This window comes from Pseudopipra pipra, chromosome 1 (assembly GCF_036250125.1).
Source record: "Pseudopipra pipra isolate bDixPip1 chromosome 1, bDixPip1.hap1, whole genome shotgun sequence".
In the NCBI taxonomy this organism is placed as follows: Eukaryota; Metazoa; Chordata; class Aves; order Passeriformes; family Pipridae; genus Pseudopipra; species Pseudopipra pipra.
This window is the reverse complement of record NC_087549.1, coordinates 90,802,257-90,823,627: the sequence shown is the minus strand read 5'-3', so window position 1 is coordinate 90,823,627 and position 21,371 is coordinate 90,802,257. Positions and strand designations below refer to the sequence as shown.

The 21,371-nt window shown below is 41.6% G+C and overlaps 1 protein-coding gene across 21 annotated transcripts in view; it reads right to left on the bottom strand.

Moving 5' to 3' along the window:
• Nucleotides 1–21,371, bottom strand: part of ATXN1 (ataxin 1) — a 348,923-nt gene that overhangs the window by 100,995 nt on the left and 226,557 nt on the right. For 2 of the 21 annotated variants that reach the window (XM_064664960.1, XM_064664890.1), the window contains exon 4: nucleotides 10,933–11,038. The exons of 16 other annotated variants lie outside the window; for them this stretch is intronic. The gene's annotated coding sequence lies outside the window, so the exon portion shown is untranslated. Of the gene's footprint in view, nucleotides 1–1,726; nucleotides 1,845–7,758; nucleotides 8,110–10,932; nucleotides 11,039–21,371 lie in introns of those variants that run through there. 3 more of the 21 variants (XM_064664927.1, XM_064664976.1, XM_064665049.1) reach the window with 3 other exon arrangements.

Sequence of the window (21,371 nt, the reverse complement as noted above, 5' to 3'; positions counted from 1 at the left end):
CTATTTTTAAACCAGATTTCAGCGTTCCTCCCATACAGATTTCCTGGAATAATAACAGCAACAACAATAATGATAATTAATAATGCCAAAAAAGGAGTATCATCTTAGAGGTGAGGGGCATGTGAGAAAGCAAATTGTAGTTAAGGACTTGTATGATTTAGGGGCAAATGTATGGTTCTTTCAAATAAACTGGCATTGTGCCATGAATTTCACAAGATTTGAGGTTTTCCCCCTAAATTTTATACTGCTTTTTTTTCCAAAAAAAGGCACTAAATTAACATTATGTGCAACATATGCTGCATCTCTACTATTTGTTTTCTTGCAGCAATTGTTATTTTCAGAAACATCACTAAATGAGAAGTTAACTATAGAGCTGAGGCTATCACTATATTTGGGTAAGTGACAATGACAGTTTTTAGACCCGGGGAAGAAAGCAAACCTCGAGAAAATCCAGGGCCAAGCAATGTTTCCAAATGCAACAAGAACAGGGGTAGGATGCAGACTTCGACCCAAAGCTTAAAAAAAGGCAATGGAAAGATCCTTTTCTGCTTTGCTGACCTTTGGACCTGTCTCTCAGGAAACTCACAGAGCAAAGATGTTGTGTTAGCACATACAGAGAAAGTGTAGGTCAAATCTTTCCTCCCTACCAGGAATACACCTTCTCCAAACCTGGAGTGTAATTATCCGAGGGCAGAAGTTAGCCGCGATTACGAGAAGATTGTTATTCAATTGTGCTATCATCTACCAGTGGTAATTAGAACAAGCGCTCGCATTTCACACCTAATAAAAATTAACTAGAATGAGCAGGCAGTAACATAATGCACGGGAGGCACACGCACACCGAGGTGTGAAACCTGCTGGTGTGATCACACCTGGGAGTAACCCCACCACTGGAAAGCCTCCATTTCACACAAAATTAGAGCAAGCTAGAGAAATCACACATGCTCTCTCCCTCTCTTATGCTCGGTAGCTCTAACACACTGGAGTCTGGCACTGACTCACGTTTCAAACTGGGGAGCATCCCCCAACACACGTGTGCACACAAACCCCCTGCACTCACACACCCTGCTCATCCCCTGTCTTATGCTGCTGACATGAGGTACCGATCTTGTCGAAGTGATTTCCATCCATGCTTTTAGTCCAATGCAAAACCCTCAGCAGCAGTAGCAGGAAACACTGAGGAACAGCATGCTACCCACCCAGTGCAAAATCAGCCACCTAACTATTCAGGTATGGTCTGTTTCTGAAAGCTATTATTTAAGGACCATTCAGGGCATGCTTGGAGGCACTTTGACTCTCTCACTCTCCTACAAGACAAATTTTCCTGTCATTAATCTTTATTTGCCTTTTATACGGTAAATGTAAGTCTATTAAAATACAGAGTTCCAATTTCATATTTTGATCACCTCCATCTGCTTAATGGGAAATGTACAGAGGTAAGAGAGAAAAAAAATATATGTAGGACTGGAATAAGTTACCACCGTTTTCCTTTTTTTGTCCATTTCTTGCTACCAAGCATGCTTGCTGCTGGTCACTTGCCTAGCTCACTCCCAGCAAGGGCTCAGCTGGGCACGTCACCAATATTTAACCCTCAACAAAATTAAATCACAATAATGCTTTGCACTCATTTAGAGTTTTACATACCATAAACACTGTGGGAAAAAAAAACCAAAACTCCGCACTCTGTAACACCCCTGCAAGGTAAGTTGACTATTATTATTCATACCTTATGCAAAGGGGAATTTCACTGGAGATGGGATAATTGACCTGCCCAAAGCTATGCAACACAGGTGCTCCTGTTTCCTGGTTCTCTCCTTATGCCAATAGACCAGTTGCAGCCTTTCCTGAAATTCAGAAAGAGTTAGAGTTCTGTCTTCATTTCTGCCTCTTTCAGCTGCTGAAGGAAAGGAGGGAGCAGGTCTCTGTACCCAGGGTTATGAGTGGTACATCAGTGGTATGAGAGTGGTCCCTGGCTGCATTGCCTGCGGTGGGACCAGAATCAACTGGACCCACAGCACCCCCATTTCCACCTTCTTGTGGTAAGTGAGGATTAGCCGCAGAGAAAAATTTGTTCTGCGGGAACATTACAAGTCTTTTTCACAAAAGACAACCAAGTTTTAGTTTCTGCGAATGACTTCTAGTCATGCAAGGAGGACAGTAGAGGACTTGGTAGTGTATGTGCTGCACCACATTACTCCTCATACTACCCCTCCACTCCCCTTCACCACAAAAAAGGGTAGGACTGAACAAATAAAGGTTTCATGCAAGATAAATGCTGGTAGAGCAGGAGCAGTGCTCACTGCCTGCTCCTATGGGCTGCAGCCACCCCTGCTGATTGTCACGTGTCAGAAAAGGCCACACTGGGCTTGCCTGCAGCCAGCACAGGAGCGTCAGACGGACCTAAACTTTTCAACCACATCTTTGAGGTGAAAACACTCATGTCACAGGTTGGACAACAGAGTAATGTAGTCAGAGATCCTATTACAACACCAGCTGTTTATCCTGCACCACCGCCAATAGCCACAGTGTAAGTGGGATCCAACCACGCTTACTACAACAGAAGTTCTTCTACCTTTAAAAGATCTGTACCTTTATGTGTAGTAACACGATTAAAGCATTGCAGATGCAATTATCCTAGTTAAAAAGAGGGCTTTTACTGGCACAGCTCATCCCAGTTCACAGACGAAGTAAGCCCTATCTTTGATTAAAGCAGTTAGATTGGAGAAGCACTTGAACAAGTTGATCAGTTCCCAAGCTAAGACAAGGCTTAAGTAGAGGGGTTTATCTCACCCAACTGCTCACTTTTAACCACGTTTGGTTGGGTCATGGCCAACTTAGTGTAACCCGATCCTCAGCCCTAGCTGCAGGTTTTGACTGCCTTGAAGCACTGGCTCCTGCCAAAGCCTCTTTAGCTATCACACCTAAGAGCACTGTTCCCCCTGCAGATCAGCAGATGAGCTCCACAGTTTAAGTGGATTAGCCATGCTGAAAAACTCTGCTACATCCAGTTCTCATGTCGGCAGTACTTGAGCTTCAGTCAGCAATGATCTTGTATTCAGCTGCTCCAGGAGGTTTTGCTGCAGAGGACAGAGCTGGGCTAAGGACAAACCTGTGCTGTCCCTAGGCTCTGGGAGAAAGACAAGCTTGCAGCTTGGCCTCAGTGAGCATCCCAAGATGCTCAGAGAGCCAGCAGTGTTTGTGAAGATCACCCCCTCCCACACCCTCTCTGGCACCAGAGCTTAGGGTTGGCTTTCCACTACAGTGTGCAACTAGAATGAAAAATATCAAGCTAACAAACCACACACCACCTTGCCATGACTTCTTGTGCAAAATCCTCAGCAGTGGCACACAGCAGAGCAGTGCACAAACTACTGCAGTAATAGGATGCCCTCCAGATACCACCTCTCTTAGTCTGGGAGAAACAGCCTCTGCCGTGTCTTAGCAGCTACAAACCTTGATTCCAGTAAACTTCACAATTTCCCAGGTACACTATATCCTTCTCTCAGCCACTCCTCCCAAAGGCAGCAGGCAGAAGCGCCACATAACACAATCAGTGTGAAGTTGTAACAGTGTGGGGGAATGTGGCAATTCACAAAAAATGCCATCGACCAAAATGCAATTAGCAGAGAGTCTAAATGCAGCAGTAGAAGGGAGTGGTTTCCTAACAAAACAAGTCTTGTTAAAAGAAAAAAAAAAAAAAGGAAAAGAAAAAACCAAACCACTCTAAAACTCGCTTTCCTCAAAAAAGCAGCATTCTCAGGAGATTGAAAGCATATGAAAAAAATACTTCTGTGAAGCTTTCTGTAAAGATTATTCTTTACAGACACATTTGGCAGCCGTTTCTGCTCTGTCTCCTAATGGTATTGAGTATAACTATGCTAAGTCAATAAGCAAAGCCACTCAAAGGGGGTTTTTTTTGAGGTTTTCTAGGCCAAGAGAGGAAGCAGTGCGATAGGAAAGTTTTCAGAAGTGGGAGTTGTGCCTGCCTTGCTTCTAATTGTAGTGAAACTGTCAACCTCTGCATTGTTTCAAGACTTTACACTTCAAAATCATTCCCTCTGTGCTTTGAATTGCTATACTTTTAAGCTAACTACTTCTAAAAGTGCTGTTTAAGAAATGACATCTTCAACCACATTTAACACTGAGAATAAATCTGAATTTGCAAAGTCTCATTGGGTCCCTGCAAAAGTGCAATTTTTTTTATTGTACTTGACAGCTAATCTCTAGGAAAATATTTGTGCAGAAATTTAGTTTAAATATACTTCATACTAAGACATTTAAGAGAAAATGTGGGTTTTGCTATAAGTTAAAAATAATTACGTTCTTTTTACCTTAGATAAAAACCCTCCAACATTCAAGCAGCAAACAGCATCAAAACCAATTATTAACCTTACAACCTAAAATCCTACTTACATGCAGGCATGTATTAATTATATTTCCAAATGAGCTTCAAACGCACGTGGCTAAAAAAAACTGAACTGGGATGACTTGCTTTCTCCCCTGTAAACCTACCAAAAGAGAAGCCAGGTCCACAAACTACAGTGAGAATTAGAGGCACTCAGTCAGTGACTGTGGAAAGACATTCTCTGCCTCTGAGTACCTCTGGGAATCACCCCATCAGTGTCAGAAAGGTAAATTCACAGATAAGCCAATGTGCTAAATTTCTCTTCAGTGCCCAAACAAACCTAATCAAGTAAGGAGACAGATAGCTGGCAAATTGCAGGGAGAGGGGGCCTTGCACTTTCCCTGTACACATTTGAATTTCAGAGTAATTAGGAGGCCATGCTCCTTTTATGCTGTCATGAAACAAAGAATATTTATGTTGCTTCAGCTTTAATGATTTTAAAATATAGAAGTTCATTTTGGTAAAGGCAGATTCAGTAGTTCGGGTATATTTACGTTGGTTGCTCAGTGTGGTAAAACCAATTCTGGGTAAAGGTTTACTGCTAAATACTTAGGGAGATAGAGAATAGGCAAGTAAGCAGCTCAGAATGTGCAGGCTCAGAGTCAGCTCAGCCAGGAGCTATTTTCTACCTAGTGTGACAGTGCACAAGGAAGCCCCGAGAATGACTCCAGTTTCCGAGTAATACTTTCACCAAACAGAAAATTATACTGTACCTTGTGGGGCTGAACAACTTTGAAGTATTATCTCGAGGTCTGCCAAAGCTTGAGGTGTTCCAGGTGCCAGGTTTCAATTTAAGCTAATCGTTTTTTCATATCCTTCTCCCAGACTCTCATCTCCCTGGTTTAAAGGAGGAGCACACTATTTAACCCTGAGAAAAAGCTCCTACTGTTGCTCTCGAATGACTCTCCTCCATAGCATTTGGAGACGGCAATAATCACCTTGCATGGAAGTCCCACCCCACTCTTTGCTCACTGCAGGATGGACGCTTGGCTGGGACAAGCTGAGGTGCCACAAACTAGCTCCCAAGTCGGCACTGGTTACTTTTGCACTTGGGAATCAGGGGTATGTGGCCTTCCCTCTGCACTCTGCTCATAAGCATTTCTCCATGCATGGATATGATTCCTCTTCATCTCTTCCCAGATCAACATAAAAAGCCTTAACCAGACAAGAGCAATGCTGGCAAAGAGCCTTCTACTCCAGCTGGGGCAAGAAGTGAGAAAACACAGCCATGTCACATGCGAAACAGCTGAGCTACCACAAACAACACCCAGCAACCCTTTTGACTGACCAGAAAGTGCCCAACCCAATTCTAGTTTCCAAGTGGAAAGGCTGCCCTCCGCTTACCATGCAGACTCCAGCAGAGCTGGATCACCTTCTCAAATATCCCTTTTCTGCCACAGCAGTCCAGCAAACATTGCCATCTAATCATTCTCACAGTACATAAATCCTTTCCTGGCTTGATACAAGGTGATTACAAAGTTTCTGCTAATCTTGCATTTATATTAATTTCCCCTGCCACGTCATGTGAATCATTCCTGTTTCCAAGCATCAAAGAGTTAATGGAAGAAAGAACCACCCTAGCATATGCTTCATGCAAGTGTAAGTGGACTGGCCAGCTACCAAAGCAGATTGTTAAAGACTGCACCGAGCTCCTAATTTTTTTCCCTCAACTTCAATAAACGTAAGGATTGAATGTGGACATAAATGTAAACTTAGACCTCATCTGCTGATAAAGCAAAGTCTTTGTACTTGCACAACTGCCATTAGCTGTACACAAAATACTTAAATTTCATGAATTCTCCTGCATTCAAAAGCTGACCTGTACTTCTGCCTGAGGCAGCCAGTGTGAACTGCATGGTCAGCAGAACTGTACATTAAAGACAGAAGGAAAACAGAATATGCTATAATACAAAATCAGACTGCTAGGAAAGTAAATCATTTGTGCAACTGTTAAATGCTCAGAGTGTTTTGGGCACGCTTTACCGCACCAGATTAAAACATGTCTATTGTGGTTCTCTTCTGAAAGGCAGGGCTAAGTAACAGGTTCGTTTTATTTGTCCCTTTCATTACAGGCACAAACAAAACCAATGCCTTCATGACTCTGTCACAGTCTACCATTAAATTTTCATTTTTAATTAATTGAGGCTAGTCTGCTATTTGAAGATTTTTACCCTTCCGCAATTGCATTAAAGCTTGGAGCAGAGTGATGTGTGTATGCACATAATTTCTTTCCAAAAATCTCTTGTCAAACTTTAGCTGTAGATCTTTACGATCAGCATTTACTCTTCTTCTCAGAAAATAACTGAATTCTGATATAGTGTTCTGACTCTAAGTTATTTATTGGCAAGATATTCCTACCTTATGTGCGTACTTGTCAGACATGGATTGTGTTTTAGTAGAGTTCCCTTGGTTAACTATTACCAAATCACTTGAATCAGGTACAAGCAGCTAGGACCTACCTAACAGGACTCCATCCCTAGAAAGTTTCATTTTGAATGGCATAAATGACCTTGGGCCAGCTTATTTACATGTTGGTTCATGCATGATCTGCTCTGCTGTGACCTCCCTTGAGTAACACAACTCAGGGATTCACCTGTCCCAAACCCACTTGTCTCCTGTTTTAGATACCTTCTCATTTCAAGTCTACCACAACTGACCTACAGGCATGAAATCCACCCAGGGATGTGACTAGTGACCCTTCCTACAGTTTGTATTAACATTATTATTTACGTAATCATTATTAACATTATTAGTAAGAACAAAATATTTTAATTTACACTGCCAGCAAATTCAATTATGACATGTATGATCAACAGAATTATGCCTACAAATAGACATTTACATGCTGGGCTTGGAGACACAAAATATGAAATGTATTTCATAGTCGTCCCCATGACTTCTACACTTAATACTGTAACCTCAAGTTTAGCAGAAGTCTGTGGTAACCCAGATATATATATAGATAGATAGATATAGATATAGATATATTTCTAGTTCATTAATAGTCTAATTAAAAAAAAAAGCTTATGATAAAAATTCATACTCAGATTTCAAAGACCTAACAGTGTTGCAACTTGCACAGCACACCATGCTCAGAGTACTTCATGCAGAAGTATCAATCAAGAATTTTGTGTGCTTATGCTTAGGGTTGCTTAATTTTGTGATTCATGTGGAGGGCCACCTCTAACAACAACAACCACAACAATAAAAAAAGATGCTCTGCAGCAAAAATGTAAAAACTAAAGCTGGATCTTTGGGCTGCGAAGTACAGTGATTTTGCACAGGAATTGCACACACCCCATCTACTGGCTTTTTGGAAGACTGAGAATTGTAACAGTGGGAAAGCGCTTTACCTTGCATTGGAGTTATTTACTGAGCAATACTGGTAAGTTTAGCGCTTGATGAAGATACCGGAGAAAACCAGGTGAGCCACAAAGCAATCCAGAACTGACAAAAGTGTTCAGAGCCTACAATGGTAGAAATGCAGGTCGTAGGCTAAAAAAAGCAACCTAAATTGTCACAGCATCTTGTACATTGTGACAGAAACCTAGTAGAAGAATAAGAGAAAATATTTCAGCTGACAAAGGTGTTGAATGTGCTGCGTGCCTGCTGTGAGGCCTGCCTTGCTGCCCTTAGAGGAGAGGCAGGAGTAACACCCAGCAGAGCAGATAAAGGCAGCAGACATGCACCCACAGCAGAGACTTCAGTCAGTGTTGCTGTTGTGCCACCACTGCAGCACTCAGGGAGCACAGCCACTGTAATTTTTAATTCAAGAAGGTTGCATGCCATATCATTAGAAGAATTCACAGCAAACTTCAGTTGCCGAGTCAAAAAGGGAACTCAAGTTCCGCTCTGTCAATCAGGATGTTTGATCACGGCAAATCAAAGAATCTGCTCAGCTCTGCTGAAAGCTTCCCAAAGCCAATGCAATTTTCCACTCCTCTAGTAGTCTGCAATGCTTTTATAGCAGATGGCAAAAGTACTGAGATTAAATCCAGTGCTAACAGCAGCTGAGAACACTGATAGTTTTGCCATTGGAGGGTCAAATAGTGACTTCTTTTCCAACAAATTAGTAAAGCTAATATACCCCAACTGCCATGCCAGTGATACTGGCCAGAGTTTGCCTGTTCATTTCTAACTCCATAGTTGCAGGCAAGGGCTCACAGAAGTGGCTGACAACAACAGGTAGGCTGTTATTGACAGCTGAAATATATAGTGGTCCATGAGATGGATTAGGTGGATTCTCTACACCCTTTTACTTTCCACCCTGGATTTCAAATGAGTTTCTTTAAGAAGCATTTGGTACTAATATGCCAGTGTTTTGTCATAAAGAGGCATAACAGATATGATTTCTAGCAAAAGCTGAAATTATAAAAATTTTATTTGCATATAGGGTCAGAGATGTTTTGAAAACAGACTTTTCAGTTGTCTATGACGTTTGAAGGAACTCACTGTTGCAGAAAGAAAATAATGTCTTTTCTTCATTTGCTACTGTCCTCATCATGGACCACAGTCTGTTCTTGCACCCAGTGTGACTTCAGCACAGTGGCCTGGGGTCAGGGTGATGTAATGCACTAAATGTCCAGTTTTCAAACAACAGATAAAACGTTATTTTAAAATTCATTTCTGTCATTACTCGAAGCGTTTTAAACCAACCATTTGGTAAGAGGCTACTGTTGCTGCTGACCCCTTCTTTCCATTTTCTCTGCCAAAGTTGTGAAGGTATAGTACTGTTTTAAGATGTACACCAGCCAAGGAGAGCACAGTGATGTGAAACTGGTATTTGCGTTTTGTCAGTACCAGCAAAGGTGTGTCTGCACAAAGCTGTGAAAACTATCAGCAGCTCAAAGCAATTTAGATCTTCACTTGTTTGTGTGCCAGGCAATCTTAAAGACCTGCAGATCTCTCTCTTCTAAGCGCTAATATCTCAGTACCTGCAGCTATATAAAATCCACAAGTTAAAATAGCATATTCATCAATTTCTAGGAATACACCACAGTTTGGATGACACATTATTCCAGTGCTCGGTTTCTTCTGGACCTGAAGGCATCCTAGAGGTCTTAAAATTCAGCCTTTCTTCAGCTCCAACTGGAGCTGGACCAAGCGTTCAGTGCTGGCACCAGACCCACTGCAGTGCCAGAACATTTTAGAAACTAAGCCAATAGCTGGGGAGGTGTTTTCAGGAACCCTATGCAGAAGGCACCTCTGCCAACAAGGTTCAGTGAGGTTTCTGCTGGTGACTTGAGAAGACATATTGAATATCAACTGGTATGTTTATCTTCTTTAAACACTGAACTTCCTTTCAAATAACATCTAATAGGGCAGATTACTGTTTTAATACTAATGGAAGCTGATCAAAAGACCCTGGATTATTTATTTGGCTGGCTTACCTTAAAACCTTTTCCTGCTTCAGTTTCCATGCAAAATATATCAAAACAGTATTCCTATGAATGGAGAGCCTACAAACTAACCATTGAAGGAGATGAGGAAAACTGGGTTATGGATAAAAATGACAGAAATCTCTCAGAACAACTTATAGACTTTCTCCACAAATTTTTACAAGAGTTACTTAGGAAAATAAAACTTATGGAATCATGCTATATAAGGACATTTGAAAATTCTATTCCTTATCTAAAAAAGGCAGTTTCTTCTCAGTTGCCATCATGGTTCATTTGTTTAAGGACGAAAGTGGCTAGCAAACTAGCATAAAAAAAAAAAGGAACAATTAAATACTGGCATTTTAAGCACTGTCTATAAGCAAAGATAGACAGCAGTGGTCAAATGACAACTGGCCAGCTCTCCCTCTGTGTCTGTTTGAAGGGATGATGGCTGGATGATGGCTGGATCAAGGCTATCAATTCATTTAAATGCAGAAATACTTTTATGATTTCAAGGCACAACAAATTTTTCTTTTTGTCTGCACACTTTCTAGAAAACATGAACAGTAACTAGATGCAGAACATAGATGCCTAATAACAACAATTACTCTTACGTCTAAGAATTGACAAAAAAACCACCAGTGTATTCCAAAGGCATTCGCTCACAAAGCAAACTCACTCCATGCAAGCCCAAGCACAGAAACATGATAGTATCTCATTTATGTTCTCTCAGCAGGTTGTACTGGGTCCTCCAGATTCTGGGTTTGCCTTTGAGAGCAATTAAGTTTCTGGGAGCAACAAAAGCTCTCACTATGAAAACCTGCACGCTGCACTCACGCTGAGTCTGCAGCTTGGCAAACTGAAACAACAGCACCAAGAGGGGTGTGAACTTCCCCCATTTAACTCATCTGGGAGCATTAGTATGTGAAGGGCCATCTCTAAAACTTTGAAGCTATTTCCAAATCATGTCTTTGTCCAGTGCCCAAACAGCCAGCTGCTGCTGTGATTTGGAGAACATTTCAAAAGCCCCTCTCAGCCTGGAAAAAAAAAGAAATCCCTTTTCTCACTGGCCTGCACATAGGAAACTCTACAAGTTCAGCTAATGTGAACTGTTCTAATTGCTCAGTAAGACGGAGTACTCTTACTTACATAACAGCATGTCCAGAAACCACGATGAAACCTAGGTCCTGCTGTGCTATGCACTGTGCAAACATTTGCTCCATGGAGTTTACAACTTGCACAGAGTAAACTGTACCTAAGGGAAGACAAGGGCAAGAAGCACATGTAGAGAAGTTAAGCAACAGGTGTTTCACACAACTAGTGGGTGAGTGCTGCTTCTGAATTATTATAGTACAGGAATGCTGCCTAATCAAAAAATAGATCTGTGATATGTTGCTAGCTGCATAAAACAAACAGAATAGCAGCAAAGTCAAACGACTAAACATTCCAACCTCTGCAACAAAAGCCCTAACACTGTTCAAACAACAGTGCCTGGACAAGGCACAACATCTTTTACCTCCTCAAGAAAATAAAAATCCAAAGCCATTTTCCATCATTGTGCTTATTCTACCCATACTACAGAGAGAAATGATCTTGTGAAGCTACAGCAAGAGTGGCAAGACGGTCTGACAAAGGAGGCAGTTGGGTGCACAGAAGGGTGTATGCCAACAGGCAGCCCAAGTAAACACAGAAGGGCAGGGTGGTGAGGCACCTCTTGTTTACCACAAGGCACCCTGTCCTAAGAGCATGGCCAAGGGGAGTTACTAAGGGGTTGCTCTTACACATGGGGTTCACATGGCATTTACTCTGTGGCAAACAAACTTGCCAAGACCAAAATTGTTTCACGTCAACTTATTTTTGTGCCTTAGAATCTGCGTGCTTGGTTTTCAAGGTTGCTGAATCCTCGTAACTCCAAATGAAATCTGCTGGAGAGATGCATACTCAGCACCCAGTACTCTGCTAATTTTATTTTTTTACTTATCAGTGTACCTGTTTCCTCTGTTATACAGTAAGACACCCAACTCCTTGAACACTGTGCAATTATGTTAATTTCAAATAGTGTAATTTTCAAAATAATTTAAGCCTAGTTATGAGAGTTAATCCAGCTGTTTTCTTGCTGACAACATCTGTGGATTCATAGCAATATTTTTTGGTACCTCCCACTCACCTGTTACAATGCAAGGACTTATAAATACATGGAAATGGTTTATCAGGGAGATTTGCAAAAAATAACCAATCATGATTTTTTATCAGATTTAGAAGAACATTTCCCCTCTCACCTCCTTCACTTAAAGCTATAATCATTTTTAAAAACCAAAAGTAAGCACTTTTGGAGAGAGAAATGTGCTTAAAGACACATAATGGCAGAAGTGTAAGATGCTTGAATGTCCTTTAAGCCCTCTTAAAGTGCTTAACACCTTGGGACAGAAAGTACTAAGCAACTATGAACTTGGTCACAAATAGTTCATTACACATACAAACACATACAGACATGTCAAAAATGTTAAGCCAAGAACTAAAAGGCAAGGAAATATCAGAAATATGGCCAATTGCACAATATTTCATCTTAGTTTTTAATTTTGTGATCACACAGGGGGTTTTTCCACAGGAAATGGCGCCATTCATGGTGTAGTAGAGCTGGTATTACTGAACAAGCAAAACTCAGTAGTTTGCTTCATTTTCACTATTAAAAATGGCCCTAAACACTACGCTTTGAAGACAGAACAACTATTTTCCTTGTAGTTTATTTTCTGGCTGTCACCATATTACCTAACTGCCTGATTTACTAAAATTAGCACATTTTCACAACGCCCCTGGGAGAAGGTTTTTTTCCCCATTGCAGAGACAGAACTGAGACTCAGAGAGACTGAGACTGTGGACAAAGGTCCTTTCCAAACCCAGCTACACTGCTTGATGAGGTTTTCCTCCCACACATGTGCTCAGCACCAGCTGCCCCTCTTCCTGTGCTGACTGTCTCCCTTCAGAAGTGCTAGCAGTCTGGTGTAAAAGTGTTTTGTAATCCATTATGGTGAAAATAAACTGGAGCAGCTACAAACTACTCTTTACACTCTTTCATGCTAACCCAGTTTTGCCTCCAACCAGCTGGGGAACACTCACCTAAGAAGGTCCTTTCCAAGGAGAGGTACAGTGAGCACATGGGAAGCTTGTGCTGACACAGGCAGACCCAAAAGAGAACATCTGCACGTAGTTACAGGTCAAAGTCATTATCAGGGCTGAAACTTTTAAATGCAGACAGATTTATTCTATTTGAGGAACTGAGATAACTGCAAGCTATCAAGGATCTCATGTATGAGAAAAAAGCTGTAGCGTTAAGACACCCAATTTGCATTCCCAGATTCATGCTGACAGCACAGGGACAGCAAGATTAAGGTGTACAAACAGGTGGAAAGAGATGCATTCACACAAGGTACTACTGCCAGCAAGACACTTGTTGCATCCTCTTTTTGGAGATTGTTTCTCCACCACTGAGCTGCACAAACAAACTGTATGAATGTTCATCCACTTCAAGTGTGAACAGACTCAGCAGCAGTTTAAGCTAAATTGTGTGTTTCCACACCAGGGTTTTTGCACTGGTGCAGAGGGACAGCATCCACATAATTCAGTCTGCTGTCTCAGTAGGGTTACAAGGCTGTATCAAGCGCTTGGACTCAAACAAACAACCATAAGTGGAATCGTCTTGTATCTTCACACCAGACAGGACAAGCAGCATCCAAGTGCAGCCCCAGGAATCAGAAACTCCATACCAATGTGCAGAACAGAGAATTCCCATCTCTTCTATGGCTTTAGTCCTGCTGCTTCCCTCCTCAGACTCAACACCAGTTTCCTCACGGTTCCTCATCTTAATCCCAATTGCATCACACAATCCACTCCTGAGAGTCACACCAACTCCAGAATGCTGTCCCCACACTTGGTGCTTGTAGCCATAACCGCCCCTGAGTCTCCTGGTTCAGACAGTACCACATTCCCCACCACTTCCCCTGAGCACATCCTCCATAGCTTGTGTTCTCTCTCCATCCCCTCCTTCTGCTCCACCCTGCCTGGGCAACCAATAGCTTTGCTGGAAACAAGGGAGGACAATCTCCTTCTTCTGCCTCCTATATGCCTAGGACCACAGCACTCCTCAGGAGACAGACGCAGAAATATCAGAGCAAGTCCTTCAGCTTTAAAATACAGCATACTCAGTGCTACCTAACAAGCTCCTGCTGTGTGGGTACAAAATGAGAGATGTCAAGAGTTTATATATTGATTGATTATGGACAAGTTTTCCTGCAAATGAAAAGGCAAATTCCTAGTACTGGGGCAAGTCTACATCCAAATTTCAAATATCCACCCCCAAATGTGAAGGTGCTACACAGCTACTCAATGAAACAGCTGGCCTATTTCTAAAAAAGGTACAATAATGCAGGGTTTTGTACCTTGTTCTCAAGACAACCTGAATCATTCATGCTGAAATGTAAAAAGGAAGAAAAATCAACACTAAACTGCCGCTGCGTTTGAAAAAAAGTAACTTTGAAAGGTTATCCTGGAAAAATACTGAATGCTGTGCAATGCGGATTGTAGGCTGTTCAACCTGCTTTTCTTACATTACTTGCTATTTTCTACAGTTATTACTGAGAAAGTCCCCCAAACAAATCCACGATGTAGAATAAAAATGAAAGACTGTAGTCTCCAGTGATGCCTGGATATATCTCAACAGAAGAAATACAGAGTATAATAAAGATGATGCCCATTAGTGAGGCAATAGATGGCTAACACAGAAGACAAGATATCATTGTCTGCAGAGATTTTTTGATTCAGATATGCAAGAGACAGGAAATCCAAGTGCCACAGTCACAGCCTATTTACAAAAATTAGGAGGAAATGTTGATTAGTTTCTATAGACACAAACATTGATATTCACATTCCAGTCGAACAATTGTTCTTATGACTGCAAGCAACATCAAACTCTGATCACTGTAGTGCAGCAGACACAGAAACACGGCAATAAAATCTTGTGGATACATAACCTTCACCAACTAAGATGACTCGGCTACAAGAAAGCAAATAAAATTACTTTAAAGTAAACATTTAGTTCTTTCTTCACGAAAATATGTAGCTTTTCAGCAGATGACTCAAATGTGAAAGTTTGTGGTCTTTGCTCCGGCAGCCGTGCAGGCTGGATTCTGATCCACTATGCAAATGACTCAAGTGTTTTTCATTTTCTAGGATGCCAGTTGCACTCCTGAACCCTCTGCAAAGGGAACCACCACTGCTGCTGAGCCTCACAAGAAAAGAGCAACGGGGTATGAAACGTTTTTTCCTCAAAGATGACTACCACCCAGTTTTATAGCATGACAGAGAGGAGTTGTAAAGTCACACTTTTGAAACAGAGGCAAAAGGTCTAACTTTCTAAATTTATTGAAAGAGGCAGGCAGATTCTTCCATGGAAAATTCCAAATTTGTGCTTTGCAGAGCATCCTTTCAAGACCGATGCTAAACCTCTCAGATTTTAAGAAAGATGTATAAGCAGGGGAAGGAAAAAAACTGCAAAATGAGTCTCACTTACACGGGATATTTCCCTTTGTTGGCTGGATCCTTCCTGTAAGGATAAACTTCACTTGCAGGCCTTGGTGCTTACTACTTGCTTACTACTTACTCTCCCCCACAAAGCTAGAGGCTAAGCATGTGTTTGCAGGAGTGATTTAAAAAACAGAAGAGTCTCACAGAGCAGCAGGTGGGCAGCCTCCAAAATGCAGGGGTGGAGTGAAACTACAGATGGGCTGATCTCTCAGGTGCACCACTGGAAACCAGGGAGCTGGGAACAGGTCTTCAAAGGGTCTTATGACACTGCTGAGACTTTCTGAAAGCCTCATAAGATAAAGGTCAGGGATCTAAGCCCCATCGTACTGTATGACACAAACTTTGTCCTGTTCAGGTGTCTTCAAACATCGCAAAACCCACATATTTCTAGCAGTAAATATAGAAACACTTGACTTTTACTGCCCATCATAGACTACATCTACACTGGAAGAATACGAAGCAATACTCTTGTATCTTTGTAACCATGATGAGAGCTGTAATATAAAGCAAGCCTGTGTATTTTTTTTTTTAGCCCATATAGAGCTCTAAGTTGCTGACTACTGTATTAAGTTGGACTTCCTGGCTCTCAGCTATCTGAATCAAACAAACAAACTCTGCCAACATTATTGTCTTGTCTTGTCTTCTGCATTCATGTTACACAGGTCTTATATGTGAACCAAGTTGAATTTTTTTTCCACTGGACAGGAAAATATATGTGAGAAGAACCAAAATGCATGTAGAACAGGTTATCAGGCTTTCATGGCAATCCTAAAGAGTTAGCCAAGACCAAAGACACAGAAAGGAAAATTGAAACCTTCCTCCAAGTGGAGATGAAATGAAACTAAGCCAAACCAAGTGTGCTATCACTCTCATGGTGAGCACTCTGGCTGGAGAGCTCCATTCCTCCATCTGGTGAATGTATCTTGACTACAGAAAGAGTAACACAGTACAAGGGAATGTAGCTGCAACCTGGTGTGAGTGCCAGGCTGAGCAACGGGTTCAGCCAAATTCTCTCATTTCCAAGCTGAACTGCTGCAAGAAAGAACAAATCAAGTCCAAATATATATTATTTTCTGAAAAAGAGTAACTGCTCAGATCACAAGAGAAGACATAAATGTGTATGGCCTGACTTTTATTTCATGGGGTATACAGGAGTTAATTCTGATTCACATGAGTTTTGGATATCCAACCTAATAACATCTACATCCCTTAGTGTCAGGCACTTAAATCAAGAGGTTGAGGCAGGTAAGCAATAACAACTCACTCTTCATGTCCTAAAAATCATCCTGATTTTCCTTTGAGTCTTCCAGGAAAATCAGATATACAGATCTCTCATGCTCACAATTCATCAGTCTCTAGACTACGTAACAAGTTCCCATAATGTTCCACTTTGGCAGGGAACAGCAGTGGAAAAAAATACACTGACTAGTGAAGAAATTCAGGGCAAGAAAATAACCCCGAATTACCTGGACTGTGTCCAGGTCTCTTTACAGTTTTATGAAAAAGAATGTTAGGAAGCAGAGGATACATGCTTTGATTTAAGAGACCCAGTTTCCCAACTGCAACATGAAAAATGTGGTCTACCAAGGGGTGTGAGGAAGACTTCCATCCCTATAACTCACCTGATAGTGCTTTGGTACAAACCTACATGAGTTTTTCTAGGTTGAAGAGCTATAACAAATTATGTCAGATAAGAAAGTGCCTCCCTGTATCTTAAGTAACACAATTATTTAAGGTTCTGATGGTTATGGACTTGCCACAACAGACATTCTAAAGCATTAGCGAGTTTGGAACAGGAAATCTCAGGGGACAGCCTACCCAGCATATGTGAGGCAGGCACAGGGCAGGGAAGCACAGGGCTCTGAAGAGAGGGTTCCTGGAGCACGAGCGAGTATCTGGAAAAAGCATCCTTGAGCTTGAGATCGCACTGGATGTGATACAGTACAGGTCTGGGCTCTTCTGCTCTCCGAGGTAACTCAGAGCAACCTTGAACAAGGAGAACAGGGCTGCTGCTCATACATGGAACACAGGTGAGAAGAGCCATGTACAAATCCCTGGTCAGGAAAAACAGCCCAGGGTTTAACCTCTGCTTCCATGCTGTAAAAGAGCTTTTAAAAGCTGTGGAGACAAGAGAGAATTTGGGGACAAATGGTTTGATTTATTAGCCATATTTTTGCTAGAGATTTGGGGGTTTTCAGACATCCTAGCCAGCAAAGACAGAGAAAAAGAGAGTAAAATAGTTAAAGGGTCATCTGAAGGCCTGAATCTCCTGACAACTGTTATCTAAACTTGGAAGGCAAGGCAGCAGTTGACAGAGAAATGAGAAAATAAAAGGAATTTGTGTCAAGTGGAAGCTTCATCGACAAGCACTGTCACTTTGTTTTGAAACAACACAGCAATTCAACTAAGTGCAGAAGTAAAATGCAGAGGGTGCATTGCAAGTTAGACAGTTGGACTTTAGGAGCTGATACACAGTCTGAAGTCTGCTCCACAGCCCCAAGGCACATTTCACTCTCTGAAGCAGTACCATAGAGGTAGAAACTGTTCAGTGACATGTTATTGTCTCAGAGTGTGTAAAGGCTCTAAGTCAAGGATGTGAGTTAGCTGAGGTAACTGAGCTGTGAACACACTGGAAAAACGAGAGCAGAGAGCAACTGAATGACACCAGCACCAAACAAAAAACAACGGAGAAGGATTCAAGCAGAAGGATAGGATAGTTGCAAAGGATTTGGCAAATTTATGAAGTCAGCCCTCAGAATCACTAAGCTCCTATAAGCCTGTCCTTCAGCCTTTCTGTACCTTGTCTGCAAAATTATTCCACTACCAGCCAGCAGAACTGAGAACAGCTGTAGGAGGTGTGCCCAAGTAAAGCAACTCCTCCACTTTGTGAGAAAGCTCAAGGAGGAGGTGAGTAGGTTGAGGAGCTTCAGCGAGAGAGAGAGATAGAATACTGGAAAACTGCACCCTACCTTCCCTGGGACAGGCCCAACAGGCAGACATGATACAGGATATGCTGTCTTCTCTCTGCCTGGCTGAACACAGTGACAGAAGAGATAGGGGGCAATGGTGACAAGTTCCTGCACAATGCATTTCCTATGTCACTGCTTCACCTCCCCACATGCCCTGGCATAAAAGGTATGAGCCTAAGCAAGTGAAACTGAACAACAACAAGGATAATAATGGTTCATCTTTGGAGGCCAGTTCTGTTTAATATATTTATTGACGATCTGGACAAGGCAACCGAGTGCACTCTCCATCAGTTTGAAAATGACACCAAGTTGGGTGGGAATGTTAATCTGCTGGACGGTAGGAAGGCTCTACAGAGAGAGCTGGACAACTGGCTGAGGTCAGTTTATGAGGTTCAACAAGCGAAATGCCAGGTCCTGCACTTGGGCCACAACAACCCTACGCAAAACTGCAGGCTTGGGGCAGAGCGCCTGGAAAGCTGCCCAGCAGAAAAGGACCTGTGGGTGCTGGTTGGCAGCTGGATGAACATGAGCCAGCAGTGTGCCCAGGTGACCAAGAAGGCCAATGGCATCCTGGCCTGGATCAGCAATACTGCGGCCAGCAGGACCAGGGCAGTGATCATCCCCCCAGACTCAGCACTGGTGAGGCCGCAACTCGAATTCTGTGTTCAGTTTTGCCCCCTCACTACAGGAAAGACATTGAGGTGCTGAAGCATGTCCAGAGAAGGGAAACAGAGCTGGTGAAGGGTCTGGAGCACAAGTCTGATGAGGAGATTCGAAGTGAGCTGGGAGCATTTAGCCTGGAAAAAAGGAGGCTCATGGGGACATTATCGGTTTCTACAACTATCTGATAGGAGGTTGTAGCCAGGTGGAGACCAGTCTCTTCTCCCAGGTAACAAGCAATGGGACAAGAGGAAATGGACTCAAGCTGTGCCAGAGGAGGTTTAGATTGGATATTAGGAAAACTTTCTTCATGGAAATGGTTGTCAAGCATTGGAACCGATTGCCTAGGGAAGTGGCTGAGTCACTATCCCTGGAGGTATTTAAAAACACATAGATGTGGCACTTAAGGTCATGGTCTAGTGGTGGACTTGGCAGTATTTGGACTCAAAGATCTTAAAGGTCCTTTCCAACCTTAAGGACTCTATAGTCCTGAAACAGGAGTAAGAACAGTTGCCTAGCTCATGCAAAGCTGTGGGAATGAAACCACAAGGGAGAGGAGAGCACTCGGAAGCTGGTCTCACAGATCAGTGAAGAGTGGTTCCCTACACAAGTAGAACCTCTGCCTGCCAAAGAAACTTAATTTTTGAAGTGCTTGCATCTCTCTACAGAAACTTGCCTAAAAATTAAGACCCATACTTAATCCCTGGGTAGAGAGTGTGTGTGAGAGGTTTTCTGGTTCTTTTGACATTACAGGATTAAAGTAATTTCCTTCTTTTCATGACTTTCTCACAATTTCAACTATCCACATCTAGATTTATTGCCCACTTAGAAAAGAAATACTATTGAAGGGACCACATCCATCAAAGTTCTTATTTCATCACTCTGAAACCTGAAATTCTTACTAAGACACACCATTAATGGTTTCTAAGCACAAGGTCCTTTGCACATAAAGAACTCAACAGACTTTAACATCTTAACTGCTTTTAACAGATTGTGAGATCTTACACATTAGGAGTTCCCTAGACATTAGGCAATATTATCCATAAGCAAATACTGCAGGAAAAGAGAAGACCTGAAAAGTTCATAAAACAGGGAAGTGTATTTCAACAATAGAAAGTACATGCTCAGAGAACTCAGAAAAATAAATTTTTGCCCATAATTTTCATTAGTTTCAAACACAAGCTACCAGAGAAACGTCTGGCTGAAAGAAAATTGGAAAATTCCGAATCTGACTGAGCTATGTCTCTATGATTTCCTAAGATCAATTCACTGCAGCAATTAATTAGTCAGATCACTCTTTTGTAATCTTCTTCATTAGGTCACAAATCCTGCAAATTATTCTTTTCTTCCACTACTTTCAATAATGATCTGATTGAGAAGTCATCTTTGGTAAGTTCTTCAGTTTTAATACTTACCTTAAAAACATGTCAGTTTATCATGAAGAGTGGAACAAAAAATAAAAAAAAATTCTGACATGAAACAGTAAATGTTAGGCCAGAGCGCATTGACTGTTAAGAAGAAAATACCAACAGTAAAACAAAAAACAGCTCCTCAAGATAAAAATATGTCCTTTTCTCAACCATGTTATTAGCAATCATGGCAAGTGGTTTCATTTCTTTTTTTCTCCATGACCTTTCTCAGGTTTTGCCTACTGTTTATCTAAATGCAAAAGCTGCTGATCAATGCTTATCACTTTTCTCTTTTATTAAGTATTCAAATGAAAAGGGATGTTACTTCTTATTCAAATGTATATTCAAGCCATCTCAACTTGCACAGGGAGGAACTAGGCTTTCCCACTGGCAAAACTCTGCCATGTATTTTCCTCCCATCTACCAGAATTTCTCGTACTTTTTCTTTTTTTTAAATGTGTGACTGGTTATCAGAAACAAATGTTTTCCTCAGACTCATGAAAGTCAGGTTTTATTCTATCCCAATGTTAATTGAAATGATGGCCAAAACAGCAAAACCATCAAAAGTCACCTGTCAAAACAGGAATATGCAACTGCTGCTAAAAGTCAATAGATGCCGTATCTTTTGTGACATGCTGCCATTTGGTTGTAGTTATTCCTCCCCAATAATTAACAGATGACAGTTTAGTTTTAAAACAAGGGTGTTTTATAATCAGTGACCCATCTATGCTGCTCAACCATCTGATCTGTCTCAAGGTCACTGTCTTCAGTAACTGGGGAAGAATTACATCATCTGTCCTACTATAGGATGGCAATTACATCATTGATCAATACTTGACATCTTAGTGTGACCAACAGATTCATATTAGGGATGAGTTAAAACCGGGCTGATACCACAAAGTGAAACTCCTGTTTGGTTCAGCCCACATCCCTATTAAGACTAAATTATAAAACTATGAACTGTACTACT